The 20,510-nt window shown below is 53.9% G+C and overlaps 1 long non-coding RNA gene across 1 annotated transcript in view; it reads left to right on the forward strand.

The window, feature by feature from the left end:
- The first annotated feature begins 3,746 nt into the window (after positions 1 to 3,746).
- The window catches only part of LOC143681218 (uncharacterized), a 36,051-nt gene continuing 19,287 nt past the window's right edge, over positions 3,747 to 20,510 (forward strand). The window contains exons 1-2 of the long non-coding RNA XR_013174474.1: positions 3,747 to 4,075; positions 7,231 to 7,328. This is a non-coding gene — a long non-coding RNA (uncharacterized LOC143681218). The remainder of the gene's footprint in view (positions 4,076 to 7,230; positions 7,329 to 20,510) is intronic.

Raw genomic sequence — 20,510 nt, forward strand, 5'->3', positions numbered from 1 at the left:
TGGGGTGTGGACCTGGGGTGTGGACCTGGTGTGGACCTGGGGTGTGGACCTGGGGTGTGGACCTGGGGTGTGGACCTGGGGTGTGTATCTGGGGTGGACCTGGGGTGTGGACCTGGGGTGTGGACCTGGGGTGTGGACCTGGGATGTGGACCTGGGGTGTGGACCTGGGGTGTGGACCTGGGGTGGACCTGGGATGTGGACCTGGGGTGTGGACCTGGGATGTGGATCTGGGATGTAGACCTGGGATGTGGACCTGGGGTGTGGACCTGGGGTGTGGACCTGGGGTGTGGACCTGGGATGTGGACCTGGGGCGTGGACCTGGGGTGTGGACCTGGGGTGTGGACCTGGGATGTGGATCTGGGATGTAGACCTGGTGTGGACCTGGGATGTAGACCTGGGGTGTGGACCTGGGGTGTGGACCTGGGGTGTGGACCTGGGATGTGGACCTGGGGTGTGGACCTGGGGTGTGGACCTGGGGTGTGGGCCTGGGGTGTGGACCTAGGGTCGACCTGGGGTGTGGACCTGGGATGTGGATCTGGGGTGTGGACCTGGGGTGTGGACCTGGGGTGTGGACCTGGGATGTAGACCTGGGGTGTGGACCTGGGGTGTGGACCTGGGGTGGACCTGGGATGTGGACCTGGGGTGTGGACCTAGGGTCGACCTGGGATGTGGACCTGGGGTGTGGACCTGGGGTGTGGACCTGGGGTGGACCTGGGATGTGGACCTGGGGTGTGGACCTGGGATGTGGATCTGGGATGTAGACCTGGGATGTGGACCTGGGGTGTGGACCTGGGGCGTGGACCTGGGGTGTGGACCTGGGGTGTGGACCTGGGGTGTGGACCTGGGATGTGGATCTGGGATGTAGACCTGGTGTGGACCTGGGATGTAGACCTGGGGTGTGGACCTGGGGTGTGGACCTGGGGTGTGGACCTGGGGTGTGGGCCTGGGGTGTGGACCTAGGGTCGACCTGGGGTGTGGACCTGGGATGTGGACCTGGGGTGTGGACCTGGGGTGGACCTGGGATGTGGACCTGGGGCGTGGACCTGGGGTGTGGACCTGGGGTGGACCTGGGATGTGGACCTGGGGTGTGGACCTGGGGTGTGGACCTGGGGTGTGGACCTGGGGTGGACCTGGGATGTGGACCTGGGATGTGGACCTGGGGTGTGGACCTGGGGTGGACCTGGGATGTGGACCTGGGGCGTGGACCTGGGGTGTGGACCTGGGGTGGACCTGGGATGTGGACCTGGGGTGTGGACCTGGGGTGTGGACCTGGGGTGGACCTGGGATGTGGACATGGGGTGTGGACCTGGGGTGTGGACCTGGGGTGGACCTGGGGTGTGGACCTGGGGTGTGGACCTGGGGTGTGGATCTGGGGTGGACCTGGGGTGTGGACCTGGGGTGTGGACCTGGGGTGTGGACCTGGATGTGAACCTGGGATGCGGTCCTGGGATGTGGACTTGGTGTAGATCTGAGGTATGGACCTGGGGTGGGGACCTGGGATATGGACCTGGTATGTAGATCTGGGGTGGATCTAGTGTGTGGCCCTGGTGTGTGGACCTGGGGTGGACCTGCCTATGGCTGGAGCCAGAAGATACTCAATTGTTTTCTAATCCTTTGCACAGAGCCATCTCCGATGGCCATTTCCCAATCTTGATGGGTTACTAGGTCCTGAAGTTTCTGCCTGCGCCTCCCCCCCCCATATTCTCGCATTTGTCTCCTTTGCCTTTCTACTGCTTCTCTATTTCAGATCTTGATCACTGTTTATCTCAACTATTGCAGAAACCTTTCACCAGGTCTCCATGTTTCCAGGGTCACTCTCTCTATTCCCACCCCCCCATCGATGCTGACCAGGTCTCACTCCGTTGCCCGTGTGTGTGTACCTCCATGTGCCCAAGTGCGCATGTGTGTCTGTATCTGTGTGTGTCTCTGTGTATGTGTGTGTGTCTGTCTCCATATGTGCATGCATATGTGTCTTTGTGTGTGTTTCTCTCTCCGTGTGTGTCTCTGTGTGTGTGTGTCTCTCTGTGTGTGTGTCTCTGTGTGTATGTGTCTCTGTGTGTCCTCAGCCTGGAAACCAGGTCTTCCCCAACATGGCCTTGATCCAGCCCCCAACCCTGACCCCTCTTGGTGTCCGCAGGGCCAGGCCACACCAGTTTCCACTCCATCCACATCCTGTGCTTTTCTTTCTTCATAACCTTGCTTGTGTCGTTCCCTACTCCTGAAACACATACCCCAGGACCCGGCATATTTGAAAGCTACTTTTGCCTGGCCAGAGGCAGGAGGATTGAAAAGTAAGAGCTGAAAGGGCCTTTAGATTCTTCTACTTTTGCCCAGAGAAACCCAGCCTGGGGAAGTGAGGGGACTTTCCCTGGAGCTGTCCTTCAGTCAGAGAAAGATCTTCTGGCTCTCAGTTTGCCGTCCATTCATGCAGCCAACTCCCTTTGTTGACATTGCGGGACTTGGCTTAGGACATTTGTGACCTTATATTTGTGTTAAAATCATTGTGTTGTCTGGATTTGTAACTCCAAGGGCAGAGACCAGGTCTTAATCCTCTTAGTCTGTCCTGCAGGACCTAGCAGAGGCCTCCAACGTGGGAGTGTATAGTCTGCTCTCTGAGCATGGGTAGCAGAAGGACAGACGTATGGATGGTGGGTAGGTGGATGGACAGACGGATGTATGGATGGACGGATGGGTGGATGAGTAGGTGGATGGATGGATGGGTGGCTGGGTGGATGGATGGATGGGTGGGCGGGTGGATGGACAGACGGATGTATGGATGGACGGATGGGTGGATGAGTAGGTGGATGGACAGGTGGATGGGTGGATGGATGGACGGGTGGGCGGGTGGATGGACAGATGGATGTATGGATGGACGGATGGGTGGATGAGTAGGTGGATGGACAGGTGGATGGGTGGATGGATGGATGGGTGGGCAGGTGGATGGACAGATGGATGTATGGATGGACGGATGGGTGGATGAGTAGGTGGATGGACAGGTGGATGGGTGGCTGGGTGGATGGACAGACGAATGTATGGATGGACGGATGGGTGGGTGAGTAGGTGGATGGACAGGTGGATGAGTGGATGGATGGACGGGTGGGCGGGTGGATGAATGCTCAGACGATTGTTGGTGTAGCGGTTCTCCGGGAATGCTCAGGTGTGGCGCTCTCGTTCTGCGATGTGATGAGAAGAAGACAATGGGAGGGGCCTGGTAAGGGGTGCTCCCTTCCAGGGGTGTAGAGGAATGATAGTAACAGCTCTGAACTTGTTCCTGAGCCTGTGTGAAGCTCTTAGGTACATGATCGCGTTTAACGGTCACGGCAACTTTATGAAGCAGTTGTTCGTATCTCCAGTTTGTAGACACCTGACATGGCTAAACAGCCTACCAAGGAAATTGCAGAGCTGAGATTTGAACTGAGCTTTTCCGGATTCCAGGGTACAGGCCTACTGTCCGCAGCCAGAAGGAATCAGTGTGCTGGCTGGCTGTGAGACCTGGACATCAGAACTGCCGTGTTTGAACCTAGGTGAGTCCCCCTTTTCCTGATGGGTCAATCACTTCATCTGGCTTCTTGGTTTAGTCTGTGGCTTAATGGAAATAACAGAATCTTCTTAGCAAGAATTCTGTGAAAATTAATGAGTGCGTGTAAAGTACTGCAAGATAAAGATTCTCAGATAAGAGGAGCGGGGCGTGGGTGGGGGACGGAGAGGGCTGTAGGAAGCAGCGTGGCCACTGGCCTGCTGTTCCATCATGGAGGGGAATAGAGCCCTCCCTTCAGACAGGATGGTCTTGGCATGGTTTCACAGGTCAGATTCCTGCTCCCGGATTTCTTGGCCCGAACTCAGCCCCACCGTGGCCCACACCCACCGGGTCAGTGGACATTTGTCCTGGCCTCTTCTGGCCCAGCCACAGCCTGCTGCCCAAAAACATGCACTTGGCTGGGGCCACAAACAGGGAAAGATGGGTTTGAGTGAAGAGCTCACTCAGAGAGGAAGAAGTTGAAAACATAGAGAAAAAGGAAAGAATGGAGAAAAAAGGAACTTTGCAGAGGTGGGAAGAGGCAGCTGCAAAGCTGAGGTGGGTGCGAGAAGGCCTCTTTTGCTGACCACGGGTCAGGGGGACGCAGCCCATGGAGGCTGGGCAGCGGCACTCCAAACCATTTTCCTTTTCTTCAGACCCAGCTGGCATCATTAATGAGCTATGGTCATGGGATCTAGTGCCAGCCACATGCTGCCATGCGGCTTCCCAGGGGCTGGCCAAGGGGACTTTGTAGGTTCCATGTTGGAGACGGAGGGCTTGCCCTCCCACCCCCAGCCGCTTCTCACCCTGGACGGTTAGGGGGTTGAGCTGGTAATGTCTCTCATGGGAATTGATAAAATCTTACGGTATTATGGCACAGAGACTATAAGTGACAAGGATCCAGAACACAGGAAGATGGCAGGGGTGGCTTTTGAGAGGGGCATTTAGGCAGAAGCTGGAGGTTGAGGGGCCAGCTTTGCCAGGGGCCCGGGGAGAGAGTTCCAGCAAGGCAAGCACAGATGCAGTCCATGGGGAGACAGCTACATCTGGAATTGTGGGGGTCCCGTGTCACTGGGAGTGTGTGCTGGGTGGGGAGAGGGCAGCCAGGGCCTCTGTAGTGCTGGCTGGGGTCTGGGTACATTCATCTCAAGACTGGCAGGACATTGGATTCCTTCGAAGTAGTTTGAAGCCACGACTGTTGCTGGAGGAGCAGCTTGTCAACTCGCCTGACTTCAAAAGCTGATGCTGAGGCGTGTGGGGAGGAGGCAGGAGGAGGGAGGCTATGGCCCAGGGGCTGCTAAGGGGGCTTTATGGAGGTACTCGAGAGAGGCGTGGCGGCCTGGACTAGGGAAGCGCTGGTGCAGGCTGAGAGCAGCTGGTGGGCTGAGGGTCAGTGTGGAGCAGCCCCCACGGGAAAGGCTGTGGGTCGGATGTGGGAGCTGAGGAATAGAAGAAGGGATGGGCCCCAGCTTTGTCGTGTGTGGATGATAGCCAGTTAATCTGTGGGGTGCTGGGGAGACCAGATTGAGGGGATATTTCAGTTTGCTAAATGCTACCAGAATGCCATATACCAGAAATGGAATGGCTTCCTAAAAAGGAAATTTATTAAGTTACAAGTTTACAACTGTAAGACCATAAAAATGTCCAAACTAAGGCAACCAGAAAAAGAGACCTTGACTCAAGAAAGGCCAATATCTGTCACATGGGAAGGCACATAGCTGGCATCTGCTGGTCCTTGCTCCCAGTTCTGATGCTTCCAGCTTCTGATGCCAGTGGTTTCCTCTCTAAGCGTCTGTGGGCCTTCACTCAGCTCCTCCAGGACACAATTCTGGGCTCTGGCTTGCTTAGCATCTCATGGGAAGGGACATGGCGATGACCACTCAGTTCTGCCCATGTCTGGGCATCTGCTCTCTCTGTTGGCATCCAGGCATCTCCAAACATCTGTGTCTCCGGCACCTCTGAAGCAATGTTTTTCAAGCATCTGCATCTGAGGATTTCCCAGAATGTTTCTCCTTTTAAAGGACTCCAGTAAACTAATCAAAACCCACCTTGTGTGGTGGAGTCACGTCTCTGTATAATCAAAAAGCTGTACCCACAGTTGGGTGTGTTACATCTCTATGGAAACAATCCAATCAAAGTTTCCACCTTAAACAATAGGTCCGGCCCCACAAGATTGGATTAGGAAAGAGGATGTGGCTTTCCTCGGGTTTCAAACCAGCACAGTGAAGATTCAAAGTCTGTTCCGGTCATATTCGTTCGAACCGCAGCAAGTCTGGGGGTCCATGGCTCAGGGGACGCTCAGGCTGAGGATGGGTTGGGTGGCCACAGGCACTTGAAGCCTGGTCTGGATGGGATCACCTGGGCAGGCAGGGGGCAGCTGGGTGGGGTCTGAATTTGGAAGGACCCTGGCTTCACATGCATGTGACCTTTCCTCCCAGCACTGTACCACCTGGAGAGGAGAACAGAGAAGCATCAGGGTGGGCTTGTTCAGAGTGGGTCAGATAAAAAGATGAGGAGGTCAAAAGTTAGAGGATTATGGCAAAAGGTAGCTGAAGAGGTTAACCATGGAGGGGCAGAAAGGTGAAACTGAGAGGAGTCTGAGGGTCTCTTAATGTGGGCTAGAGGCCCCAGACGAACGGGTAGCCTGAGCGAGAAGCCGCAGGGTCAGGTGACAGGTGTGGGCAAAGGAGGCACAGATGGGGGAGTGAATCCCTCTCTCCCCCTTCTTTCCTTTCTCTTTCCCTCCCTTCCTTCCCTTTTCCCTTCCCCTTCACCTTCCTTCCCTCCTTCCCTTCTTCCCTCTTCTCCCCCTCCATCCTCCTGGGGGCGGCCCCTGCCAGTGGCCTCCTTCTCTCAGTGCATAGGGAGACAAAGGCTAGCCCAGGCCCCACTCGGGTGAGGCACCAAACTTCTTATCTGTGAATTGGGGATGATACTAACCCCACTGTCCTTCCCAGGGCAGTTGTGAAGATAAGACAAGATAAAGTGTGTGCAAGCACTTTGAAAAAGTTGACAGCTGTGCAGAAATGGATGTGCTGCAATGAGAGCATGTATTTCTGGGCACCCCCAGCTGGAGACATGTAGGCCACCCCTCTTCACACCCGTCTGTGGCTCGAACTGCTCCCCACCTGCCTTTTGCACCTGTAAATTAAAAACACCGCTCCTAATACCTCACTGCAGGCTCCGGACCCAGCTGGGCCCTTGTAGGTGAGCCTCTTGCTCATGGCCCCTTCTACTAGGCTTGCACTGGGAGAGGGGAGAGAATGGACCTTCCGGCTACAGCAAACCTTCTTCTGTAGGGTGGGTGCAGCCTGGGACCCCAACGAGGGTGGCTCGGAGCAGAGACCGTGCTGGTGTGTATGGCTGGGGGCTGCCTCTGTCCTCAGATGGGCTCTTTGGAGCTCCAGGCAATGGGCTATTTGTGCCCTGAGTCAAGTTTCTGGTCAAAATCTTGTCTTAGCATTTGTCCAGGGTCCATGGGGCAGCTCCCAGAGCCAAGGAGACTGCTGTCCACGTGGTTTACTGGACACATATCAGAGCTGGGCAGGCGGAGCGTGCCAGTTTCCCCCAAGGCTTTTCCACAGTCGGCATGTGCTGTAGATCCTTTGCCACCCTTTCTAGCAACCTGTGCATGTCTCAAGATGCCTTAGATAAAAATAAACTAAGAGCCTGATGCCAGCTTAGGGAAACCACACTGTCAGTTCTTTATGCAGAGAGAAGCAAGCCACCTACAACAGGTGGAGACTGAGGCAATGAAGATGAAGCCTTGACAAGTCCGAGGAGTCTCGGAACTGACCCAGGTTTTCAGCAAGTGAGTCACAGCACCCTATGGGGCAGCTGGGGGTCTGGGTGGGCAGGGTAGCATCCCGAGGCCACGCACGCTATGGGGTTGCCAGGTCTTCTTGGACAAGGTGGCCTTTCATTCCCTGGTCAGTGACTGCGTGTGGGTTTCTAACTGCACACTCACATGCCTCTGAGGTGGCCCGCACTCTGCAAGGAGAGCTGCTGTAAGTTTTTGCAGGTCTGGTACCTGCCTGCATGGACAGGTGACAGGTGAGCTGCAGATCCCCTCAGCCTTCCTGGTGGCTGGGTGTGGCCCTGCCAACTCCCCAGTTGCCACGAATATCGCTGATGTTTATGAAGTTGGGGTGTCTGCCCTGGACCCCATTGCCTCAGCTTGCATGTTTCCTGTGAGGGGGAAGCTATTTCAGCCTAACCATGTGACGGCTGTGTGCTGGTGGCCAGTGTTGGTGGCTGTGTGTTGATGGCCGTGTGCTGGTAGCCGCTGCTGATGGCCGTGTGCTGGTGGCCGGTGCTAGTGGCTGGTGCTGATGGCCGTGTGCTGGTGGCCGGTGCTAGTGGCCGGTGCTGATGGCCGTGTGCTGGTGGCCGGTGCTAGTGGCCGGTGCTGATGGCCGTGTGCTGGTGACCGGTGCTGGTGGCCGGTGCGATGGCCGTGTGCTGGTGGCTGTGTACTGGTGGCCGGTGTTGGTGGCCGGTGCTGGTGGCCGGTGCTGATGGCTGTGTGCTGGTGGCCAGTGTTGGTGGCCGGTGCTGGTGGCCGGTGCTGGTGGCTGTGTACTGGTGGCCAGTGTTGGTGGCCGGTGCTGGTGGCCGGTGCTGATGGCCGTGTGCTGGTGGCTGGTGCTGATGGCCGTGTGCTGGTGGCCGGTGCTGGTGGCCGGTGCTGATGGCTGTGTGCTGGTGGCCGGTGTTGGTGGCCGGTGCTGGTGGCCGGTGCTGGTGGCTGTGTACTGGTGGCTGGTGTTGGTGGCCGGTGCTGGTGGCCGGTGCTGATGGCCGTGTGCTGGTGGCTGGTGCTGATGGCCGTGTGCTGGTGGCTGTGTACTGGTGGCCGGTGCTGGTGGCCGGTGCTAGTGGCCGGTGCTGATGGCCGTGTGCTGGTGGCTGGTGCTAGTGGCCGGTGCTGATGGCCGTATGCTGGTGGCCGTGTACTGGTGGCCGGTGCTGGTGGCTGGTGTTGGTGGCCAGTGCTGGTGGCTGTGTGCTGGTGGCCGGTGTTGGTGGCCGGTGCTGGTGGCCGGTGCTGATGGCTGTGTGCTGGTGGCCGGTGTTGGTGGCCGGTGCTGGTGGCCAGTGCTGGTGGCCGTGTACTGGTGGCCGGTGCTGGTGGCCGTGTGCTGGTGGCCGGTGCTGGTGGCCATGTGCCGGTGGCCGGTGTTGTGGCCGGTGCTGGTGGCCGGTGCTGGTGGCTGTGTACTGGTGGTCGGTGCTGATGGCCGTGTGCTGGTGGCCGGTGCTGGTGGCCGGTGCTGGTGGCCGTGTACTGGTGGCCGGTGCTGGTGGCCGTGTACTGGTGGCCGGTGCCGGTGGCCGTGTGCCGGTGGCCGGTGCCGGTGGCCGTGTGCCGGTGGCCGGTGTTGGTGGCCGGTGCTGGTGGCCGGTGCTGGTGGCTGTGTGCTGGTGGCCGGTGCTGGTGGCCGTGTGCTGGTGGCCGTGTGCTGGTGGCCGGTGCTGGTGGCCGGTGCTGGTGGCCGTGTGCTGGTGGCCGGTGTTGGTGGCCGGTGCTGGTGGCCGATGCTGGTGGCTGTGTACTGGTGGCCGGTGCTGGTGGCCGTGTGCTGGTGGTCGGCCCTGGAGTCCTGGCTCGAGGGCAGACTGCAGGTGTCCTTGTTGAGGTGCGGTTTCCATCTGCTTTTTAAAAAGTTGCTATTTTAGGCCAATTTTCTTTTAAAAAAACAACACTTTCTTTTACTAAGTTCATCAAAACAGGAAGTCAGAGGTGAGCCAACTCTTCCTGTGACCCGACAGAGAGAGCTTTCTTGCCTGCACCTGGGGAGGGAGGCCATGAGTTGGCCACGTCAGGCGGGAGGAGCAGGAGGTGGTACCACTGCCTGGTTGGCATTGCAGGGCCACACCCGGCGGCCCCCTGTGCAGGGGCCTGTGGCAAGCTGGGGCAGCTGGGTGTGAGGGTGCAGGAGGTGGGGGGCCGGGTGGAGGAGGTGGGGGGGCATAGGGGTTGGGTATGGGTGGCCAGGTGGGGGGGGTGCAGGGAGTGCGGGGGTGGAGGTTGCTGGGTACAGGGGATGCAGGGGGTATGGGAGCTGGGATGGGGTGCAGGAGGTGCAGGGGGTATGGGAGCTGGGATGGGGGTGCAGGGGGTACAGGGAGTATGGGAGCTGAGGGGGGGGGTGCGGGGCTGCGGAGCCAGGCAGGACGGCAGTGTCACCCTGCAGTGTGGGTGGCACTCAGTGCACGCTGGCGGCCGTCAGCCTGAGCGCCAAGCCTGGGCCTTGAGGGAGCAGCAGGAGCTGGGGCAATGGTCCACGCTGTGGTGTGTTTCACACACCTTGTGCTGGAGTCACTCAGCCTTGCCATGTGACCAACCCTGAGTCACGGGACCAGGTCTGCAATCAGCGATCTGTGTTTCCGTGTGAACGTGAGTCAAAAATATCAGGGACAAGGGACCATCATGTTTTCAAATCATTTTGTGATATTGCAGGGCTGAAAGACAGCCATTCTCTCCTGGCTGCAGAGCGGCTCTCAAGAGGAGCCAGCCGCGAGCTCCTCAGTACATCACCTGCCTGCTTCCTCCAGGGTGTGGGGCCAAGCAAGGTCATGCGGCATCTCAGGGAATAGGTGAAGGCCTAGAAGCAAAAGCACCAGGGCCTGGTGGGGCTGGGTGCCAAACACCCTGCCCTGGGAGCACACCCTGGGGAACACAGCCTAGGGAGCACTAGCGGTGCTGAGATTCTCTTCTGTTTACATGTGGCAGCTGTTCATGAGGAAGCTGCCTGAACAGAGAAGCAGGGGGTCCGTGGCTCTCCGGAGGCAACTGTGGGCAACAGGAGGCTGAAGGCAGGAAAATGTGCTTTCAAGGGCTGTGTGCAAGGAAGGTTATGCCGACTGACCGTGTGTGCTCACGGGGAGAATTCCCATCCCCAGTCAGGTCACAAAAGTGAAAAACTGGAAATGGCTCAGGCTTCATGGCAACCCCATAGAAGCAGGCTAGAAGTGGGAGAGGCAGAGTAGACGGCAGAAAGGAGTGAAGCAGCTGCTCAGGTTGAGCTGGTGAAATTAAAGACGCATGCTGACAGGGACAAAGTATTGCTACAGACAGACAGATGGACAGGGACAAAGTATCACCACAAACAGAGAGACTTTGCTTTCCGGGTCTTCCCACCTAAGGGAAGCTAAGGAGACACAAACCCATGTGCCCTCCGGACACCAGATGGTCAGAGACTCACGGCTTCTTTAGCCGGCCTGAGAAATTAAGATCATGTCACTTACTTGGGAGAAGCTTTAGATCCTACCCTGGAAACATGCCCTGCTAAAGAGAATTTTCCTCTCTGTAATGTGGAGGTATTATCTTGATGAGGAGCAGTTCTTAAAATAAAGTTGATTCTTACTCGAATGAGTCATTCAAAGATTCAGCCAGTACTCCTAAGAAAGCTTCCGTGTTCAGGTCCATTTCTTCTAATACCGTCGCTGTGTTAGTTTTATTGTTAAAATTGCTTTAGAATTTATTTCCAGTGTGTCATTATTTCCATGATCAGTTTCCTGTTAAATTTCATGTGAGTTTTGTGTTTAAAAGTTGTAGCTGCGAAATGATACCAATGTTTGCATTTACTCGGCTTTCAGCTATGGACACACCCACAAAGGTGGATTTCTCGACCGTGGAGACTGTGCGGTGATCTCGTTCAGTCTTCTAAGTTTTTGCGTGAGGAAGCTGAGGCTTAGGAAGGGGAAATAGACTTCTTGGGGTCACTTAACTACTTTGGAGCATATTCCTATAAAGAACCTCCCAGCGGGAATCACCTCTGCGCTTGGAGATGAGAAGAACACACAGGACAGCTTAACTGCAGGCTCTTTTTCTGTACAAAAGCAAAATCTCCATTTCTGTGACTTTTAGTCATTCTCGTTCCAAGGGAAGGGCTGGGAAACAGGCGACATCAAGGGGCATTTCAAAGTCAGACAAAAGTCAAAATAGAAAGCCCCATAGAAAGAGGGGACGGTTTAAAAAATAAGTACCGTGTGGATGCTGAGCCACTCACCCACCTATCCAGTGTCTGGTGGGCATCTGCCCTGTGCCAGGATCCCCGCCAGGTGCTGGGGCATGGGCTGTATGTGAAAAATAAATATATTGGAGGTGCAAGGTAGCTCAGTGGCAGGATTCTCGCCTGCCATGTGGGATACCTGAGTTTGATTCCCGGCCCATGTGATTTCAACAAAAACAAAACGAAACAAACTAAGTAAACAAAAGAAAGAAAAAAACAAACAAAAATTCAACAAATGGTGCTGCAATAATGGGATACTCATGCAGAAAAACAATGAAATGTGACCCCTGCCATCTAGTATACAAATTATATATATGGAGAATTCGTACAGTATGTGAGGTCTATGTCAGCTCACCTCAATAAATAAAAGGAAGGGGAGAAGGAAGTATAGTAACTGTCTCTCATTTCCCTTCCCCAGCCAAGCTTGTTTGCCTGTCTCGGCACCCCAGGCCCAGTGCTGGCAGCTCACCCTGTCCGAGGCATGCTGTCCCCCTGCCTACCCCTGCTCCCCTCAGTTTTTCCCCATCCCTGCCCACCCGGGGCTCAGCCGCACTAGGGGCTCTGGTCAAAGCCCACAGACTCTGTGAGGTTGGCCTTGACTCCCTGAGCCCAGACTCATTCCTCTCTCTGGTCTCGGCCCTTGGTGCATGTCACCTCTGGTACACATCATTTTCCTATTGCATCAATTTGTTTTTTTTAAAAGTTGTTTAGCTATTTCAGTATAACATATCTTGCACGTTGTGTTTGGTTATTTCAGTGTGTAGCACCAGCTCGGTGTAGCAGTAGGTGGCCAATGAAGTTTGCGGAAGGGAGGAGATTTCGGTGAGAAGCAGTACTGGAAATCTCCTTCTTTCCTGCTCTTTCTTGTATGTTTTCTAGCCTCGGCCTGGCCTCTCCTCATTGTATGAAGGTGTTTCCATTCAGCTTGAGACAAAGCAGGGATTGTGGCCAGGCAAAGAGCACGAGAAAAGTCGGAGGTGAGGCCCCCACAGGGGAGAGGGCACCTCTCTCTTCTGACACTGGGTTCTGTGCTGTGCCCTGCGCATGAAGCTGCAAGGAGGGAGAAGTTCACCAGCACTTCACGTCCTGCGCAAGCCCGTTGGCCGAGAGGCCAGCCGTGCTCCAAAAGCAGGCGCTAGACCCGCAGTAGGCCACTGTTTTAGGGGATGCTGATTTCTCCTCAAGTCAAGGAAGACAGTGAGAAGAGCAATGCAAAGACAGGGAAAAAGTTTAAGGGAGAGTAGCAGGTTTTCAACCACTTACCTGAAAAAGTGAGCTCTGAGTTACGGTAAAACATTATTAATGCTGTAAGTGCAAATGCTCCACATTTGCATAGAGTTTTCAAGCATGCCACAATTTCTCCAGTTCTCCTTCATAGATGACCCCAGGCCCTGCAATGGGGTCAAGGCAGGGGCTAGTTCCCAGGTTTGTGTGGGAAGCGGAGGCCCAGGGGTTTCTCTCTGACCTCTTGGGCAGACTGAGCTTCGCTGTTGGTGATTTAGAAAAATATGCCTCCCTGGGAAATTTACGAGCTGCCATTTTGTTTCTGGAGGCCGGATGGCCCCGTCACTGGGCCTGGCTCCCTTTAAGGTCAGGACAGTGGTGTCAGCCCACGGCAGGCAGGAGCACAGAACTCTCACTCCAAAACGAAGGCGTCGCCCCTTGTGTCTGCCTGCACCACTGTCACCGAGCACTTGCCACGCTCAAGGTCTGTGCCAGGTCAAAGACCCAGAAATTCAATTCTGGGCATCAACTTCCCCATTTCCCGTGAAGGGCATATCTATGCCAAAGGGACAAGGAGCCCACGGAGGACAGGACACAACCTACAAAGCCCCAGACTGGTGGCAGGAGAGCGAGGACAAGCCCTGCCTGCCACTCATTTTTGTTCTGAATGGAGATATGAAAAATGCAATTATTTAAAATATAACAGAGTTCCCTCAAGTTAGAGATTCAACTGTCCAGCTGGCAAAATACCACCTACTGAGCAGTGGGGATGCAAAGGTAACGGCTACTCAGTCCTGTCCCTGGAAGAGCCTATGGTCTAATGGTGAGGTGGACACACAAACAAGAATGATGAAATAAGGAAGTCCATAAGGGTCTGGAGGCCTGGGATGAGCTGCCTGAAGGGGCGAGGAGGGCTTCCTGGAGGTGGTGATGCCAAAGGATCCTGAAGGATCCTGAGGTTAGCTGCAGTCAACGGAGAGAAGGAAAATGACTCCAGGCAGGGGAAACAGTGCAAGGGCCATTTGTTAATATGGCCAATGATTCATAAAATATGCACAAAAATCCAGAATGGAGTATGTTTTAGTGTGCTAGCTGCTGGAATGCAATGTACCAGAAACAGAATGGCTTTTAAAAGGGGAATTTAAAAAGTTGCTAGTTTACAGTTCTATGGCTGAGAAAATGTCCCAATTAAAACAAATCTATAGAAATGTCCAATCTAAGGCATCCAGGGAAAGATACCTTGGTTCAAGAAGGCTGATGAAGTTCAGGGTTTCTCTCTCAAGTGGAAGGGCACATGGTGAACACGGCATCATCTGCTTGCTTTCTCTCCTGCCTTCCTATTTCATGAAGCTTTCCTGGGAGGCATTTTCCTTCTTCATCTCCAAAGGTTGCTGGCTAGTGAACTCTGCTTCTCGTGGGTATGTCATTCTGCTCTGCTCTCTCCGAATCTCTTTCATTCTCCAAAATGTTTCCTCTTTTATAGGACTCCAGAAACTAATCAAGACCCACTCAAATGGGTGGAGACACATTTCCCCCAATCCAGCTTAACAACCACTCTTGATTAAATCACATCTCCAGGGAGATGATCTGATTTCACTTTCAAACATACAGTATTGAATAGGGATTATTCTATCTTTATGAAATGGGATTTTGATTAAAACATGGCTTTTCTAGGGAACATACACCCTTCAAACCAGCACAGAGGAGATCACAAATAAGAACAAAAAGGCTTTTTAGTAAGATGTTGCCATACTCAGGAGGTCCCCGCTCAAATCCCTGTTGTGGGGACTGCTGCCATGAGTGCTGGGTGTCGGGTTTTCCTGCATGTGGAATCTGCACAGGAATGGGGCTGAATTGCAGATTCGGGTACAGCAGGTCTAGGCTGGGCCTGGTGTTGGTGTGGAGGTTTGGGGGCCACTCTGACAGCAGGCTGGAGAAGGGCAGATGGAAGCCTAGTGGGGAGCCCCTGCAGTGCCCGTTAGGTGCGGGCAGCAAAGATGTGCTGGCCAGAGCTGCTACCAGGGCCTGGGATGGTGCTGGAGGGTCCAGACATTTCCTGTGGTTGAAGGAATAGAGAGAACAGGGGAATTCAAGAGAAATTTAGGTAGCAAAACAGATGGGCAAAAGGGTTGATGAGACTGAGGATGGTGAGGGGGTGGAGGCAGAGTGAGGAGAAGAGAACTGGGCACAGCTTTAAGGCCTGGCACTGCCACCTGCAGGACGGGGTGCAGAAGGAAGAAGAGGGGCTGGCTTGGGGTCCAAGCTCCAGGAGAGCTGGATGCGGCCCTGAGAGGTGCAGGTGAAGGCAGAAGAGGTCACGGAGCAGGTGAAGGTGCAGGGCTTGAGACCAGAAGAGCAGGTAGCAATGCCACACGAAGTAGAAACCCCTGGTTCAGGCATTGGGCTGCCTCTGTCAACGAGAGACACTGCAGAGCATCACCCATGAGTGAGGATGGGTTTGGTGTCTCAGGGCTGAGGACATCGATGGAGATGGTTTTGGAAGCATGGAAGGTGCTGGGGCTAAGGGGCATGTGGGGGGCAGAGCGGTGCTCCCCCAAGATGTCCCATCCGAGTGCCTGGAACCCAGTGACCATTGTTATCTTACCTGGCAAGTGCCCTTGCAGATGTGGCAAAGGTGCAGACGCTGAGCTGGGAGGTCACTCTGCGTGTCCAGCTGGGCCCACTGTCACCATGTGAGTCCCTGTAAGTGACAGAGGAGGCCACAGGCGAGACGAGGGCCTGCCCCCCACTGCCGTGCTGGAAGGTGGAGAAAGGGGGCCCTGAGCCTGGGAGTGGGGTGGCTTTCAGAACCAGAGCACGGTTCCTAGTTTACCGCTGGGAAAAAACTGGGGACCTTGGTCCTATAGGCTCATAGAGCTAAACTCTGCCCCAAACCCAAATGAACAGGAAGATTCTCTCCGAGAGCCCGCGGAAGGAGACGCAGCCTGCCGATCCCCAGAAGTTCACCTGGTGAGACCCATCCTGGACCTCTGACTTACAGAACTTAGGAGAATAAATTTGTATTGTGTGAAGCTGCCAAATTTAAAGTCATTTGTTGTTACGGAATACAGAGGGATTAGAAATTAGAGTGATGACAGCCGTGAAAAAGTCAACCACTCCTTCAAGAATTGACAGATTAAAACCATAAGACTGGGCGGGCCACGGTGGCTCAGCAGGCAAGGACGCTTGCCTGCCATGCCAGAGGACCCGGGTTCAATACCCGGTGCCTGCCCATGTAAAAAAAACCCATAAGACCAGCAAGAGCCTTGGAATCACTCAAACTGTGAGTTGGGGTGATGGGATTCAGAGTTTTGCCTGGGCCTTGCTGTTCCCCCCTGGCCGGCCGAGGCTGGCTGCAGTGCCAGGCCACTCTGTTTACCACAGGGCACCTTTTTCCCGGGAGTGGAGCCATCCCACTGGCGCCTTCTCACGTCCATTCCAGCTGATGGCCGAGCAACCACTCCACAGCCTCGTGGTGCCTCCATGGGGCTCAGCCCATGCAGAGTCCCACGCTGGGGGCGCAAGCAGCTGGAAGCACCCCAGATGCCTCTCTCCTTAGCCCAGCAGGCCAGCTGGTACAAAAGGGGCTGGAAACTGGCATCGGCACTGTTGCGGCACCAAGCATGGCGGAGGTGGCCTCTGCTGGCCGCTGACCCCACATGGCTCTCTGTGCCGCTTCCTGCCCTGGGCAGTGGCTGGGCCAGGCTTTCTCATCACAGGCACCTGGTGATACAGGGGCATTCGCAACTCAGTTTGACCTGCATTTGCTCAAATCATCAGGGCCAAATCCTGTCTACCCATCATCCTATGAAGTTGTCTTCTCACTGGCCGCTCTAGCTAAAGGAGAAGCAGCCTTTGCTCCAATCGCCACCTCAGAATTCCGTCACAAGGTTTTCAGGTGTTTGTGGCCCGGAGAAAACTTCCGATGCCTCAATTCAGCAGCCAGTGTTTGCCGACTGCTGCGAAGCAGGAGGTGTGCAAGGAGGAGTGCACCGAGCAAGCACCGTGTCCACACTCGAGAAGCCGACTCCCTCTGATCCACTTTGGCTCCGTGGTGCCCTGAAACTGTTCTCCAGTTGTTTCAGGGACGGTCCTGGAAGGGCTGCAGGTGCCAGCTGGAGTCACATCGGCGCAGGGGAGTCGAATTTGGGCGTGAATTTCAATGCACCCTGTGCATTACACTGAAAATATCAAAATTAGAAGAATGCCCGTCTGCCTGGTATTCCGTTTGTATGGCATCTGACAACACTAGTCATGACTAACTCTGATAATTACATATATGCATTTATGTTTAAGGAAGAGACAGAGAGAATGTGGCACGTTCAGGAATTCTTTTTAAAAAGTTTGATAAATCTGGAGCTCAGAGTGGGAAGAAGGCACAAGGGACGTGATGGAGAGGAGAGGAGCCCCTGGGTGAGGAAGGGCGTTTCTGGTCCCTGATGAAACTGGACTTTAACCCAAGAAGCTTTCTGGTTGTTTTTGGCATTGTTTGTTCTAATGAAGATGCTTCTAATAAAACAAAGACACATGGGATTGCCCAGTAGAGTCGGTGTCTCCACCGGGGCCCTTCCTGCTGATGGCACTATTAAGCAAACGCATTCCTGCTTTTACTACACGCAGCCCTGTGGGTTACATCAGGGCCACACAGGCACACACATCACCTTAAATGTCTGAAGTTCCTGCGGTAACTCTTTTGTGTTAGTGCCAGCACGGGGGGGAGGGAACCGGTGGGCATCTCAGGGTGGCCGTCTGCAGTCGGAGGCGTCCAGGGTGGCCTCTGAGTTTCCAGATCCGGCCGGGTCCGCCGTGGAGAGCTGGGTCAGGGCCTGCAGACATGTCCAGGACTACAGGGCCTGAGGAGAGCAAGCATGGCGAGGGCTGGGGCAGGGCCGCCACTGCGGTGGCGGGCGCCGTTTCCACCTGGGTCCACTCGAGGCACAGCGAGGACAACTGGTTTTCCAAAAGTACCTCAAAAATCGGGAAGCCAATCATCACACTGCTCTGCTTCTGAGAAGTCGGTCTCTTGGCCGGCCTAGGGTCCACAGCCTTTGGTGTCCCCACCAGGCCTGAACCCGCAGCCTTTGGTCTCTCCACCAGGCCTGGGCCCGCAGCATTTGTTCTCTCCACCAGGCCTGGGCCCGCAGCCTTTGTTCTCTCCATCAGGCCTGGGCCCGCAGCCTTTGTTCTCTCCACCAGGCCTGGGCCCGCAGCCTTTGTTCTCTCCACCAGGCCTGGGCCCGCAGCCTTTGGTCTCTCCACCAGGCTTGACCCGCAGCCTTTGGTCTCTTGGCTGGCCTAGGGCCTGCAGCCTTTGGTCTCCCCACCAGGCACAGGGCCCGCAGCCTTTGGTCTCTCCACCAGGCTTGGGCCCGCAGCCTTTGGTCTCTTGGCCGGCCTAGGGCCCGCAGCCTTTGGTCTCTCTGCTGGGCCTGTTTCAGTCCTCTGGGCCCTGGGAGTGTCCTGGGTCGGGCCCTTCCCTTCACATCCCAGACAGACACCGCGCAGGGAAACCCGGACTACTTCCTCCTTGGCTCTGGAGCTTCCCGTTTGCTGACATCACCTCACGGAGGAGGGTTGAAAATGCTCAGGGAGTTGAGTGAGTCTCATTTAGGAAAAGGAAAAGGGAAAGAAACCAAACCTCAGCCAGACACACCTCCGGTGGCCATTGTTCAGCCCGAAATGTGTGGTCCTGAGCCAGGGGGAGGGAAGAGGTGACCTGGGGAGGCATTTCCGTAGTAACAGTGTTAAGACAAAGCTGTGGGGCCGGGAGCGGTGGACGGGACAGGAAAGGCCGCCTCCAGCCAGGCGGTTCGGAGGGAGCCAGTTGGAGGAAACCGAGGGCAGCTAAGGAAACGTCACCATTATCATCGCTGGCCACCCAGGGACCCCCTCAGGACCCCGGGCCCCACCCTCTCCAACACCACAGCAGTGCACTCCCAGGTCTGCAAATGTCTTCTCCTGCCAAGCCTGAATCCCTCCTGCTGCAACTGAAGCTGGAGGGAGGTGGGAAGGAGCCTGTCACTGCTTCCTCCTGTAGAATTCTTCAGATGCTTGATAACTTAAAAATGCAACTTTCATTCTTTGGTTGTTCAGAACTTCTCTCTGAGGTTGTAAATTCTGTTAAATCTCTAAGCTCAGCAGAACACACTCCAGGTACCAAGCAGAGAAAAAGCACAGCAACAAGTATCTCTGTTCAGTAAGGGAAGGTAAACCCTTGGCCCTTGACTCTCAGCCTCCGAACAGACTACGGCACAATTTTTTTTTTGCATGGGCAGGCACTGGGAATCTCAGCAGGTGAGAACTCTGCCTGCTGAGCCACTGTGGCCCACCTTATGGCACACTTTTTTTTTTTTATTAATCAAAAAAAAAACTAACTAACACAACATTTAGAAATCATTCCATTCTACATATGCAATCAGTAATTCTTAATATCATCACAGATGTATGATCATCATTTCTTAGTACATTTGCATCAATTTAGGAAAAGAACTAGCAAAACAACAGAAAAAGATATAGAATGATAATATAGAGAAAAAAATAAAAATAATAATAAAAATAAAAAATAAAAAATATATAAAAAGGGAAAACAACAAAAAACACAAACAAAAACTATAGCTCAGATGCAGCTTCATTCAGTGTTTTAACATAATTACATTACAATTAGATAGTATTGTGCTGTCCATTTTTGAGTTTTTGTATCTAGTTCTGTTGCACAGTCTGTAACCCTTCAGCTCCAATTACCCATTGTGTTACCCTGTTTCTAACTCCTGATGGTCTCTGTTACCAATGACATATTCCAAGTTTATTCTCGAATGTCGGTTCACATCATTGGGACCATACAGTATTTGTCCTTTAGTTTTTGGCTAGACTCACTCAGCATAATGTTCTCTAGGTCCATCCATGTTATTACATGCTTCATAAGTTTATTCTGTCTTAAAGCTGCATAATATTCCATTGTATGTATATACCACAGTTTGTTTAGCCACTCGTCTGTTGATGGACATTTTGGCTGTTTCCCTCTCTTTGCAATTGTAAATAATGCTGCTATAAACATTGGTGTGCAAATGTCCATTTGTGTCTTTGCCCTTACGTCCTTTGAGTAGATATCTAGCAATGGTATTGCTGGGTCGTATGGCAATTCTATATTCAGTTTTTTGAGGAACCGCCAAACTGCCTTCCACAGTGGTTGCACCATTTGACATTCCCACCAACAGTGGATAAGTGTGCCTCTTTCTCCGCATCCTCTCCAGCACTTGTCATTTTTTGTTTTGTTGATAATGGCCATTCTGGTGGGTGTGAGATGATATCTCATTGTGGTTTTGATTTGCATTTCTCTAATGGCCAGGGACATTGAGCATCTCTTCATGTGTCTTTCGGCCATTGGTATTTCGTCTTCTGAGAGGTGTCTGTTCAAGCCTTTTTCCCATTTTGTAATTGGGTTGGCTGTCTTTTTGTTGTTGGGTTGAACAATTTCTTTATAAATTCTGGATACTAGACCTTTATCTGATATGTCGTTTCCAAATATTGTCTCCCATTGTGTAGGCTGTCTTTCTACTTTCTTGATGAAGTTCTTTGATGCACAAAAGTGTTTAATTTTGAGGAGTTCCCATTTCTTTCTTTCTTTCTTCAGTGCTCTTGCTTTAGGTTTAAGGTCCATAAAACCGCCTCCAATTGTAAATTTCATAAGATATCTCCCTACATTTTCCTCTAACTGTTTTATGGTCTTAGACCTAATGTTTAGATCTTTGATC

This window comes from Tamandua tetradactyla, chromosome 4 (assembly GCF_023851605.1).
Source record: "Tamandua tetradactyla isolate mTamTet1 chromosome 4, mTamTet1.pri, whole genome shotgun sequence".
Lineage (NCBI taxonomy): Eukaryota > Metazoa > Chordata > Mammalia > Pilosa > Myrmecophagidae > Tamandua > Tamandua tetradactyla.